General features: G+C 39.0%; 1 protein-coding gene and 1 pseudogene across 3 annotated transcripts in view; both read right to left on the bottom strand.

The window, feature by feature from the left end:
• The window catches only part of FNBP1L (formin binding protein 1 like), a 108,372-nt gene that overhangs the window by 81,872 nt on the left and 12,193 nt on the right, over positions 1-14,307 (bottom strand). The window lies entirely within an intron of this gene.
• On the bottom strand, positions 4,067-12,507 carry LOC129085739 (mRNA turnover protein 4 homolog; annotated as a pseudogene).

The raw sequence follows: 14,307 nt of genomic DNA, 5'->3' as shown, positions 1-14,307 counted from the left end.
ATCTTTCCCTTATTAAACATTCAACTTATTCATTTACTTACTTATATCAGTATGGACTCATGGATTCCTATTTTATTCCATGAATTATCACTCATAAACATCCTTATTTATTTTTATGCTGAAACTGCCCCACATTTGACCCGTGGGAGTCCCTCTAAGGTGGTATGTTTATCACATGTCCTCATCTTTCTTTGAGTACTTCCGTACTTTCTGACACAAGAAATTTGAGGTTCACCTTGTATTTTCTTGTTCCAGCCCTGGAATCAGCTACCGTCTTCAAGTAATTCTTGTTCCTTTTAATGGAGAAAAATATTCAGAAGCCAAAATCTGGATACTAGGTACACTCACTGCTATTGGTGTATCACTACTCCAAGTCCCTCTCAATGAAGAGATATAGAGATTACATGTACACACACATATACTTAATAGAATGGAAGGGAAAGAGAGAGGGAAAACTTACACATTTTCCTCTTTATTTCACTATAAATATACTGAAAACCTTCAGTTCACATCAATGTCTCAAATTCTAATCTAACATTTGCATTCCTTTCTCCAAAGTGAGAAACATGGCTCCCTTTATCCTCAATATATTTACTTATTTAAATGATTCCCAATATGCAATCAATTTCCCACTGCTGCTGCTGCTTCTCCCCACCTATGTTGCCTTCCTAGCTGTACTTAGTCCTAACATCAATTTTTAGACAGCTGCTACTGCCTGCTTTTCTGACACTCTGCATTGGGTTGGTGCCACTTATTTACACCATTTACATGGTTTCTTCCAGTCACTCCACCTGGGCTCCATTACCCTGAGCTTGGCTGCTTTCCTGCATGGATGCTTGCATCATTCCACTAGGGCTTCAATATATTGCAATGGGTTATAGTTGCCACTCTTCCTACCCTCTCACATAGTCATGCTCCTCACTCACACCCTGACACCTCACACTGGGTATGCCATCCCCAAGTGGAGACCCCTCACCCCGTTTATGTTCTATCTTAACAGTACAGGTCACCCTCCTGCGCACAAGCCCTCCTCAAGACTCAGGTTCTAATACTCTGCTCTAAATCATCACAGCTTCCAACCCAGTGAGGAAACCAACCTTGTCTAGCCTCACCTGAACTGCCCAGAAGTTAGACTGAGACAGAAAAGATCTTGACATTCACCCTGGATTCTCTTTTATAACCCCTACCATCACTTTCCCACTTACCCCTAAATGAAAGATTCATAGTTCATACAGTTTCCTAATTCTAGAACCAAAGTGAATTTGTGTGTTCTAGACATTTTGAAAAATAAACTTTCTCACAATTCAATAATTAGGTAGTCCCTATCCATCAGTGATACTTAGAATTATAAGTAGCATTAAAAGTGCTTAGCAAGCGGTAGAATATTAAAAACATGTTAACATCTTATTACATCTTTTAGCTTTCTAGAATAAAAACGTTTTAACCACAAAATGCACTAATGTAGGATATGGTTACAGTAAGATGTCTGAAATAGAAATATGGATTTTCCAAAGTAGATCAAAGTATTTCTTCTCTGCCCGTCTGCTTTTATTGCTCAGGAAGGCTATGATTCTCAATTTTAAAGTGCATGATCTCTTCCTTTAAATTCACTTATATTTATATTTAAAGCATTTTCCTGTGCTCTACTCCTGTACCTGAGAAGCAATAATAGCTCTGTACTATGATTTATTTTTGTGTTAAAGAATATTTCAAGATCTAGTAAGAACTAGAAAAGCTTTATCTCATCAAGTGCTCAGAGCAGTTTTTAGATTGAACATACACAACCTATTATTTTGTAGATTAACATATTTTTCTATAATGCAGTTAAGATTAAAAAAAATCTTGGTTGGTAGTAAAATAAATCTAAAAGGATTTATATTTGCCTCACATTTATGATTTTTAAATGGATTTTTAGAGAGAAAAAGGAAAGGGGGTGGGGGGTAGAGAGAGAGAGAGAGATTGATTTGTTGTTCTACTTATATATGCATTCATTGGTTGCTTTTTGTATGTGCCCTGACTGAAGAGCAAATATGCAATCTTGGCATATCAGGAGAATGTGCTAACCAACTAAGCTACATGGCCAGAGAGCTGCCTCAGTTTTTATTCCAACAGATAATTTAGCAGTTGTTGCTTATAAATATTAAACAGTGAGACAGCATGTTGTCATATTTATACACCTGTTTCAGACTTACTTATTCATTTATTTTTCATTTATTCACCCAGGATACACTCATATCGTATAACCATCTACTTCTTTGCATCTTTCCTGCCATAACTCTACTCCAAGTTACAATTACCCTTCTTGAAACACTGCAGTAGCCTCTTAACAGGTCTCTCTCCATGTCCCTTCTAGTTCTCTAATCTGTTTTTCACATGGTAGCTTGAGTGATGTCTCAAAATGCAAAAGTGATCATGTCAGACAGTACAGTACAATTGTTAAGAGCACTGATTCTGGAGAAAGGTTGCCTGGGTTCAAATCTAGACTCTGCCATTTATTATTTATGTCACTTTGGACAAAGCACTTAACCTCTCTACCCCAGTTTCCACATCTGTAAAATGGAGATGTCAAGTGCTCTGTGAACGGCAGCCTGCCTCAACAACCTCAACCAACATGTCTTTATCTGTATTTTATTTTGTTTCATTCATACTGGCAGATTTTTTCCCCCGCATTTGAAAAGGGGCTTCACACTCATGTTTGAGGGCCTTTGCACACTGTAGGGAGCCACTTTGAGTGGTATCGGGGACTGTAGTCCTGTACAAGCTGGGGCCTGGGAGAGGACCCATAAGACTTGGCTGTAACACTGGTAATGCAGTTGATAGGCAGGACCCAATAATAATTCTGAGGGCCCCCAGGGGAAATCCGGCCTAGAAGTAAAATACATTCCTTGAAGCATGCTTTGTTTCTCCCTCAAGCTCTGTTAGTCTTATACCAGATAACCAGCTCAAGGCTGGGAAATCAGTTTACAAAATTCCTGGACCCTGACCCAAATCCCATCTGGCACCATAATGTTGGCTCATCTAGGACCCAAGCAGTTCGGTGTGTTCCTGCAACTGTCTTCTTTAAACATCACCTATTCTCTGTAAGCTTCAGTTACTGGTGTAATTAGACTATCTATACATTCCTGCTACCTGTCCCCCACTTGTAACCCTCTCAATAAAAGCCACTAAGCATGGGGGCTCGGGACATTCTCCTTGAGACAGAATCGTCTTCCCCTTTCCTTGACAGGCAAACAATGTCTGGGACGACTCTTTCTTCCATATGCAGCGAATAGGGGGACTTCGCGGGCCAGAGTCCCCCACAGTACATGTTAAACCCTCTATCTAAACTCACGCTCTGTCCTCTCATACACGTGTTGCCTATTAACTCCTAATCATTTTTCAGATCCCTGTTAACATCCTTTCTACAGGGCGACCCTCCCTGAACCTAGTGGTGGGTTAGGTTTTAGGTTAGTATCATCTTAAAGTGTTTTGTTCCTTTCTTTTATTCTTTTGTGTAACTGATTAATAGCTCTCCTTTCTATCATGCTTGTTTTTGTCTCATGTTTTATCCTTAGTGCTTAGTGCAACACTCAATCATTTATTGAACTAAATGAATAGTAACTGCCATCTGTGCCAGCTATCAAGTTGAGTGCTTTATATATCATCTCAGTTAGTCTCACCTGATGGTAGGTACAATTACTACTATTTTACAAATGTGAAAAGTAAGGTTCAGGGTTTAGGAGCTAGTAAATGCCTCCAGACTAGGCAGGAAATACAAAGAATTAAAAGTAAATCTTGCACCGAAAACTTAAGAGTCTACTAAGAACTGAATAAATGCTTTAAGTGAACATTGAATAAGTTACATGCTATTTGTGCATTAGTATTGAAATACTGGTATTTGACTGGTACGTCCTGTGATTGGAGGGGGGGGCTGTACTGTTTGATTTGCTGTCTACAGGGAGACATTCTGTGGACAAAGTTTTATTCTTTGTAGGAAAACAGTCTGTCCCTATTACCCTCCCTTGTCTTCATCCACAGCAAAACAAACAACTGCTCCCCCAAGAAGGGAGGTGGCAGGCCCATGTGGTCAAGATGATACTTGAAATGGGCCGAGGGGCTCTCCGTCCCACATGTCCATCAGCAGTTGTCTTCCTCGCTCTTCTGCCAACTCAAACACGCTCTCTAGCAACTCATCTCACATCTATTGGAACCTTCCAGACTGTGCACCCCACATGTATTTGATGGTCACCTTGGATTCAGCCATCTCATATCCGAAAAGCTGCAGGACACAGGCCTACTCTGGGATGAGCACGTCCCCTCCTTGCATACCTCAACAGTTGGACAGCAGGGTCACCACTCCTCTCTTGAGGGCAGTATGCAGGCCCAGCCACCTCAGCTGTGGCTACCTGAGGAACTGCTCCACAGGACCCAGGTCAAGGTTCATGGTGAAAGTTACTTTGTTTTCAGCGTGGGCATAGCCCATTTCCTTTATGAAAGGTATTTATTTCATAAACCACTCTTTCACATCCTCCTTAGTGTGACTGGTGAAAAGGAGACCAACTTCATCCCTCAGCTTCTTGCTGACCTGATGTAGGTTGTCTTTGTACTCATCAGATGGGCTTCAACCTAAGGCCACCATCATCATTTTGTTTTTGCCAAACAACATCTGGCTGTGCTTCCAGGTGTTCCAGATGCCCTTTAACAAGCTGTTCCTCATGTTGGCCACAAAGAAGAGGAAAAGGTGATTATTTGTGCATGTCCACACATTTCTGAAGCTCTTCTATCAGGTTTTGTTTCAGTTCCAAGCCTTTCTTAGCAGTTTTGGTTAAGGACACTTTCTTCTTGCGCTTAGATTTGGGTATTGCTCTGCCTCAGGTGATATTTTAATGTACCAATTAATATACTAATAAAATTAAATAAGAAAAAGAATTTAGAGGTATAAATGTTGCAAAAAGAGAAGGCAGAGTATCACTGCTTGTAGATCTGATACCGACAATACCTAGAAAACTCAAGAAAATGACTAAAAAACTACTCCAAAAAATAAAAATATTTTTTAAAAAACCCAAAAACCAGTAGGGTAGCAAGATACAGAAGTGGGGGAGGAATCAGTCACTTCAATATATACAACTACCAGGTAGAATTTCTTCATTAGCAAGGTAGCTTGGGGGGCAGGGGGTGGGGAAGTCCCTAGTGTGTATCGACTACCATAGAATAAAGTCCAAAATCTTTACAAATGGCCTACATGGCTCTGCCCACCATCTTTCTAGCTTCATCTCATACCACTCTCCTTCCTCAAACTAAGAGCAAGGCATATGGACCTCTTATTTAAGATTTTAGAGTTATTTAGTAACTCAAAAATTATTGACAGAATTACCTGGGTAACATTTTTGTTTTTAAACATATTCCCTGCTCTGGCCAGGTTGCTCAGTTGGTTGGAGCGCCATCCCATACACAAAAAGGTTTCGGGTCCTATTCCTGGTCAGGGCACAAACCCAGGTTGTGGGTTCTTTCCCCAGTTGGGGTGCATACAGAAGGCAACCAATCAATTTTTCTCTGTCATATCAATGTTTCTTTCTCTCTCCAAAATCAATAAGCATATGCTTGGGTGAGGATTAAAAAAAAACCAAAAAAACCATATTCCCCTCCCTCCCTAGACCTAGTCAATCAGAATCTCTGGAGGAGGGGATCAAAAATCTATTGTTTTGCTTGTTTTGTTTTATTTAAATAGAACCAAAATGTGTGAAGAACATCCTACAGAAAAGCCTTCTCTGATTCCTCAGAGAAAGTATATCTACTATACATTTCCAAAATACCCTGTACTTAGCACTGATAACATTTATAATAATTGCTCAATACCTATCTTCCCAGCTGGATGGTATGCTCCTTCAGAGCAGGAACCATGTCTGTGTCCCTTACTGTTTCCTCCTCCAGATTCACTCTCCACCTTACATCAGTATTTCTCTGGACTCAGAGAACTGAATCAATGGATACTCTTGCTCTCTAACTTTTCCTTGGGTTCAGTCAATGGGAGGCACAAGCAGGATGAAAATGATGTTACATGTTTTATTAAAATTCTTTCCTTGCCAGGTAACCGCAAATTCCCCAAGTTCCTCTACTGAAGGCCACAGATCCTGTCAGGCAGTCCTATCTTAAAGTTCCTGATTAAGTTCTTCTTCTAAAGGCCACAGATCCTAACAGGCAGTCCTATCTTAAAACTCTGCTAGGAATCTAGTAATAATTCCTTCTCCCTGCCCATTAAGACCTCAGGAGTAACAGTTCCCAACTGTTACTAGCTCCAGGATAATGCACCATCCACTTTGGTTCCACTGATGAGGTCCACACCATTATAAACAGTATCTTTATTAAACTCTCCTCATTTAACCCTTTTAAGTGTGCTATTTCCTGCCAGAGCACTGACTAATCCAATGTTCATTCAAAGGCATGCTAAGCTAAAGACATTATCACTGTGACAATTTCTACAAAGCTGCACTAGACACAGTGCTTCTTGCAAAGTTAAGTCATCCACAAATATTTGTTGAATATATGAATGACCCTAATAAAGGGTTTAGAAATTGTTGGGTAAATTAGATCCCAAAAGAAGCACTTAAAAAAAAAAAGGTTTTGGAGTCACAAAAACCTGGGTTCAAGTTTAGCTTTGCGTGACTGAAGTTAACCTATCTTATTAGTTTCATCTTCTATAAAAAGGGACTATCACCACTTCACTGAGTTGTCATGAAAATAAAGTAACATCTACCAGAGTGCCTGGCACATACCAAAATTCTTAGTTTCTCTTTTCCAAATTTAACTCTTTCAAAAAGACATTTGGCCAGAATTATGTAAAATTGCTCAAAATTACTTATTAACTTACAATACTTAACACTTTTCTTTAAAATGACTTATAACACAGCAAAATAAAATAATTTTAAAGAGGTGAGGAAAATGACAAAGAGACAGAAATAAGATGCTACCAAGAATGAACTTGTAAACAAAATGCAGACAAAAAATCCTAAATACTTGCTAAGAGTGAACCAGAAATCTATAAATTTAACAGCAAGTTCAAAATGGGAAATGCAAATAGACATAGCAGTTTCCACACAATAGAAAAACTGAAGAAAACTTTCTCCCATGAGCCCCAAAGAGTGTACACTATAATGCTGTGGGAAATATTCTAAACAAAGTCCTTTTGGAAAACTGACCAATTCTTAGGACTGCCAAATAAAAAAAAATACTGTATTTTGCCATGTATAATGCACACTATTTGCCCAATTTTTCTGAAGGAAAAATAAGGGTGTGCATTATACATGGGTAGTACTAATTCTGTATCTATATAAATGTTTTTAATTTTTTTCATGCTTATGCATTAAAAGAATACCTCTCGAAAGCAGTAACGATATCCTTATGCAAAATAATACCATGGAATACAATAATCGGTTTTGTTTCTAAATACAAACAAATAAATAATTGAAATTAAAAATTAAAACAAAAGATTTTTTCCCCAAAAGTCTGGGCCAAAAATGTGGGTGTGCCTTATACATGGAAGCACATTATACATGGCAAAATACGGTAACCTCTGCACATACCCTGATGGCTGGCTTTTCAACAAAAGCAATTCGCTAAAGGCTCTCAATACAAAAAGACCTGAATTGATATCCTTGTTCTACCACTTACTATGAAGTAGTATGATACGCTGACTCAAATACACTAAATATGCAATAATCTTTAGAATATTCCTAGTAGTATCACCAAAAGCAATTCAATGGAATGGGAAGAGAATATGATGTATCACAAGTATTGTATAAGGTATTTTCTAATATCCTGGCTTGACATAAGTACATACAGATTTTACAGCATGCACAGCAATGGTTCTCAAACCTTAGTATTATCAGAATCATCTGGGGGTGTTTTTCAAAAATATAAATCCCTGGGCCTCATTCCCAGGAATTCTGATTCAGGAAGTTAGAGTAGGGCTTTGGAGTTTGTTTTGTTCTTACTACTTTTCAATCCCTGAGATGATTCTAATGAACATCCAGATTTGAGGATTGCTAATTAACAGCAGTGTTTTTCAGCTGGTGGTAAGAACCACAATCAGCAGTGAAGTCTTATAAAACTCAAATGGCTGACCACCGAGCAGCCACAGGACTTAATGAAATCAGAAAGACTCTCCAGACCAAACTGCCCAAATGACCAAAAGCTGACTGAAATATGAGAGTTGTTAGTATTGTTGTTAAATTATATGGTGTAAGAATCTACTAAATAAATCAATAACCTCTGGACTATCACAAGTTGAATGTAGAAATGACCAACATTTTATCTAACCAAGGAACAATTAGGATAGATAAAAAAGAACTAGGTTTTCAACCTGGATAATACAGTAAAATTACTAAGAAAGAAAAAAAAAATGTAACTTCAATTAACATAATTAACATTCTAGCTATACTATAAATGAGTAAATAAGGACTACTGCAACATCTATAATCTTGCGTCACTAAAAATGATTATTACCATCATTCTTCTTAGAATTAAAACTGAAGAACCACCAAAATATCTTAGTTACAAACATTAACTAAATTCTGCAATAAAATTTAGAATTTAAAAGGTCATGTATGAATTATGCAAAAAGCTTTCATTATTTTTAAATATCCCCTAAACCTCAATTTTCCTGGCCTTTCATAGCTAAAACTACTTACCTTTAACAACACAAGAAAACGTTTTATCTAGACAACAAGAAGCGCTGCCATCATAGAGCTAAGAGAAGCAAGTCAAGTGTGGACTGCCAGTTTGCTGGAAAGTTTCTTAGCAAAAGTAAAAGATAGCAAGCTAACATTTACACTGGAATTTTAACTTTCTCAAATAAAATGCCAAAATCAAACATCTCTTCGTTTGAAGAAGTGGCTAGCAAGTTCAAGGATAAATATCAAATACATAGTATCTTCTTAGCATCACAATTGAATTTCTCCTTTTGTCTATACAATACCACAGCCATCAACGTTGGTTTTGTTTTTATTTTATTAATATATACCACTGTGGGAAATTAAGACTATTTATAAATTAGTTAACTGAAGTGACAGACATTTCTCCAAAGATATGCACATGCACAAAAATCACGTGGAAAAAATGTTCAACATCTGTCATAAGGTAAATGCAAATCAAAAACCACAATGAGGTACCACTTTATGCCAGCTATGATGGCTATAATCAAAGTGAGATGATACCAAGTTCTGGCAGGGATATGAAGAAATCAGTACCATATATTGCTAGTGGAATATAAAATGCAGAACAGTTTGGGAGTTCCTCAAACAGTTAAATATAGTTACCGTATGACCCAGCAATTGCACTCTTACTTGTATATGCCCAAGAGAAACAAAAACATATGTCCACACAAAAACTTAACCCACAAATGTTTATGGCAGTATTATTCACAATAGCCAATCGCAAAAACCACCCAAATGTCTATCAACTGATGAATGAGCTAATAAAATGTGGCATATGTATACACTGAAGTATTATTCAGTACAAAAAAGAATTAATAATATATGCTATAACAAGGATGAACTTTGAAAACATTATGCTTATTGATAAATGCCAGTCACAAATGACCACATATTGTACAATTCCATTTATATGAAATGTCCAGAATAAGCACATCTTTAGAGGAAGATTAGTGGTTTCCGAAAGGTGGTGGTGAAGAACATGGGGAAATAGAGTGTGACTCCTAATAGGTACTGGCTTTCTTTTTAGGGCAATAGACAGTCACAGATGCCCTGGCTGGTGTCGTTCAGTGATCTGAGCCCTGGCCTGTGAACAGAGGTCACTGGTTCAATTCCCTATCAAGGGAAATACCTGGGTTGCAGGCCAGGTTCCCTTTGGGGGTTATGCGAGAGACAACCAACTAATGTTTCTCTCCTCTCCCTCCCTCCCTCTCTTCTCCTCTCTCTGAAAATAAATAAATAAAATCTCCAAAAAAAAATAAAGTCACAGAAAGAGAAACAGTGGTCAGGGGAGTTGGGAAGGAGGAAGGAATGAATAGGTAGAACACAGTGGATATTCAGGGCAGTGAAAAACTATGATATTGTTATGGTGATTATATGTCACTATACATGTTTCTACGCCCATAGAATGTGTAACACCAAGAGTAAACCCTAAGGTAAACTATGGACTTTGGATGGTAACAATGTGTCACTGTAGGTTCATCAATTATAACTCTGGTAGAGAATGTTGATAATAGAGGAAGCTATGCATATGTGGAAGCAGAAGATATATGGGAAATATATCTACATTCTGCCCAATTTGGCTGTGAACCTAAAACTGCTTTTTAAAAAGTCTATTTTTAAAAATCAGTGGTTGGATGGTGAGGGATGAGCAGGAACAGGAAAGGGGGAGTAATTTTTTTTTATTGTAGTAAAATCACACAAAATTTACCATCTTAACAATTTTAAGTGTACAATTCAATGACATTAAGCATATTCATGCTGTTGTACAACTACCATCATCCATCACCAGAATTCTTTTAATCCTCAAAACTGAAACTCTATACCCATCAATCATTAACTCATTTCCAACCCACCTTCCTCCTAGCAACCACCATTCTACTTTCTGTCTCAATGAATTTGACTATTGCAGGTACCCTCTATAAATAGAATCATACAGTATTTTGTCTTTTTGTGACTGGCTTAATTTCATTTAGCATAACGTCCTCAAGGCTCATCCATGGTTTATAGCATATGCCAATATTCCCATCCTAAATTTTTAAGGCTTAATAATATTTCATTGTACCTATACACCATTTTGATTAACCACTTATAAGTTGATGAATACTTGGGTTGCTTCTAACTTCTGGCTACTGTGAATAATGTTATGAGGGTAGATGTACAAATATCTCTTCAAAATCTTGCTTTCGATTCTCCTGGATTTGCTGGATCATATGGTAATTCTATGGTTAGTTTTTGTGGAACTGTCATACTAGACTGTTTTTTACCATTCTACATCCCCATCAACAGTGCACAATGTTCTAATTTCTTCACATCCTCATCAATACTTGTTATTTTCTACATTTTTTATATTTTATTTATTTATTTTTAGAGGGGGAAAGGAAAGAAAAACATCAATATGCAAGAGAAACACTGATCAGTTGCCTCTTGCACACCCCCAAAAGGGGACCTGGCCCACAACCCAGACATGCACCCTGACTGGGAATCAACCAGCGAACTTTCACTTTGTGGGACGACTCCAGACCCACTGAGCCACAAAAGTCAGGGCTATCTTCTATTGTTTGATAGTAGCCATACTAATGGGTATGAGATAGGCCACGGAGGATTAAGAGATGCAACTATTCTGTATGCTCTTGGAATGGTGGACACATGGTATTATACATGCAAAAAAATATAGAACTTCACAGCACAAAGAATAAACCTTAGCCTGGCCAGGTTGCTTAGTTGGTTGGAGTGTCATCCAAAACACCAAAATGGTGCAGGTTCAATTCACAGTCAGGGCACACATCTAATTTGTGGGTTCAATCCCCAGTTGGGGTGCACAGGAGGCAACCAATCAATGTTTCTCTCTCACAACGATGCTTCCCTGTCTGTCTGTCTCTCTCTCTGCCCCGCTTCCTGCCCCTTTCCTCTGTCTCCAAAATCAACAAACAGGGACACTTCCAGTTAGGATGGTGGCATAGGTAAATATGGCTCACCTCCTCACACAACCACATCAAAATTACAATTATAGAACCATCACTCAGAACTGTCAGAAATCGAGTTGAATATAAGTCTGACAACTACAAAATTAAAGAAACCACATCTATCCAGACTCCTAGGAGGGGAGACAGAGAATGGGTTGGTCCCTCACCCACATGTTGTGGATATAAATTTGGGAGGGATGACTTGGGAGCAAGGAGTCCAGCCACACACCAGGCACCCCAGCCCAGGGTTCCAGTGCCAGGAAGGTAAGTCCCCACAACATCCAACTGCAAAAACTCGCAGGGCTTGAGTCACTGTAAGAAACTTCTGGGACCCAAGCAGTTCATCTTAACCCACACACAGATTTACTCAGATTCACTCACTCTGAGCTCCAGCACAGGATGGCAGCTTGAAAGGCACCAATGGCACACAGGGAGGAAATGAAGTGTCTGGCATCAAGGCAGGAGCTGGGGGACAGCTTTCTCTCAGACAAAAAGGTGGGCAGAGGCCACTGTCCTTTTTCTGAACCCTCCCCCAACAGAGCCAGCAGGAAGGTGCCATATTTGAGACTCTATCAAGGTGGCTAACACCATTTGCCCCTCCCTGGATATCCTCCCCAAGACTCCATCCCACCCACCTTACCTGCTCACCCAAGCTTTTTCCATATGAATGGCTGGTCTAGGCTCTCGCTTCACAGCTTCCTAAATCCTCTCAAACAAGGAACAGCCCTCCTCAATGAGCCCCCAGTGTACTTACCTCTTTCTAAGTTGTCCCACATCCATTTAGCAACATTCAACCTATATTCACAGCTTGGCTTTGACTGGACATCTCCAAGCCCCATACAAGTAGCATCCATCTCGGATTGCTTTAGAGCCCAGGCAGAGTAGCCCCGGGCAAAGCACAGGTGGGGGCTGACCTTGGCCTGCACTACCTGGGAAACTCCAGAGCCTGTGCACCCAATGGACAGCTACAGACCACTGCAGAACACTACCACCCTACCCCTGCAAAGCTAATTCTCTACAGAGGGCGGAGGTTGGTGGTCAGTGGTTACAGACAGTCCTTACAGCTGAGTGGCCTGAGCAAATTCCTCCCATTACCTGCCAACGGCAATCACGGCTCAACTACAAGAGGAAGGTGCACTCATCCCACACAAAGGGTGCACCTCAATTACCAAGCTTGGGTGATAGGGGAGGCTGTGCCACTGGATCCCATAGGACACCTAACACAGCAGGCCACACTATCAAGACACAGAGTAAAAGCAGCTCTAATACACAGAAACAAACACAGGGAGGCTGCCAAAATGAGCAAACAAAAAAACATGGCCCAAATGAAAGAACAGATCAAAACTCCAGAAAAAGAACTAAACAAAATGGAGATACGCAATCTAGCAGATGCAGAGCTCAAAACATTGTTTATAAGGATGCTCAACGAACTTAGTGAGGACCTCAACAGCATAAAAAAGCTCAAAACATTGTTTATAAGGATGCTCAACAAACTTAGTGAGGACCTCAACAGCATAAAAAAGATCTTTTTCGGAATAAGAAAAAGAAAAAAGAATCCAAAACACCAGGATCGTGTAAGCAGACTCTAGGACAACTTCAAGCATTCCAATATTCTCATCATAAGGCTGCCAGGAGGAGAAGAGAAAGACCAAGAAATTGGGAATCTATTTGAAAAATAATGAAAGAAAACTCCCCTATTTGGTGAAGGAAATAGACATGCAAGTCCTGGAAGCAAAGAGTCCCAAACAAGATGGATGCAAAGAGGTTCACCCCAAGATACATCATAATTAAAATACCAAATGTTAATGATAAAGAGAGGATCTTAAAAGCAGCAAGAGAAGAGCAGTTAGTTACTTACAGGGGAGTTCCCATAAGACTGTCGGCTGATTTTGCAAAAGAAACTTCGCAAGCTAGCAAGGATTGGCAAGAAATGTTCAGAGTCATGGCAAGCAGGGACCTACAGCCAAGACTGCTCTACTCAGCAAAGGTATCATTTAGAATCAAAAGGTAGATAAAGAGCTTACCAGACAAGAGAAAACTAAAGGAGTTCATCATCACCAAACCATTATTATATGAAATAATAAAGGGACTTAAGAAAAAGGTAAAAACTATGAACAATAAAATGGCAGTAAATACATATCCACCAACAATTGAATCTAAAAAACAAACCAAGCAAACAAGAAAAACAGAGACATAATCATGGATACGGAGAGCATTTTGATGGTTGCCAGATGAGAGGGAGGTATGGGGGAAAGGGTGAAGAGGTGAAGGGATTAAGAAATACAAATAAGTAGCTACAGAACAGCTATAGTAATGTTAAGTAAAGGATAGGAAATGAAGTAACTAAAGAACTTATACACATGACCCAGGGACGTGAACAATGATGTGGGGGTTACCTGAGGAAGTAGGGGGTGCTGGGCAGACAGAGGAAAAGGGAGAAAAATTGGGACAACTGTAATAGCATAATCAATAAAATAAAATTTAAAAATATAAAAAATCAATAAACATATCCTCAGATGAGGATTAAAAAAAAATCTTAATATATGCAAATTTTTTAAAAATCACTGAGAAAGTCAGAGAATCCCCAGAAAATAAGAAAATATAACTACATTATGAATGTATTAAACAACCTCACTTAGGATGGGGGAATATTG

Source organism: Pteronotus mesoamericanus, unplaced genomic scaffold (genome assembly GCF_021234165.1).
Source record: "Pteronotus mesoamericanus isolate MK-2021 breed Mesoamerican mustached bat unplaced genomic scaffold, CSHL_Meso_final scaffold_31, whole genome shotgun sequence".
Taxonomy (NCBI): domain Eukaryota; kingdom Metazoa; phylum Chordata; class Mammalia; order Chiroptera; family Mormoopidae; genus Pteronotus; species Pteronotus mesoamericanus.
Note: the sequence above shows the minus strand (reverse complement) of the source record. Positions and strands in the feature narration are given on the sequence as shown.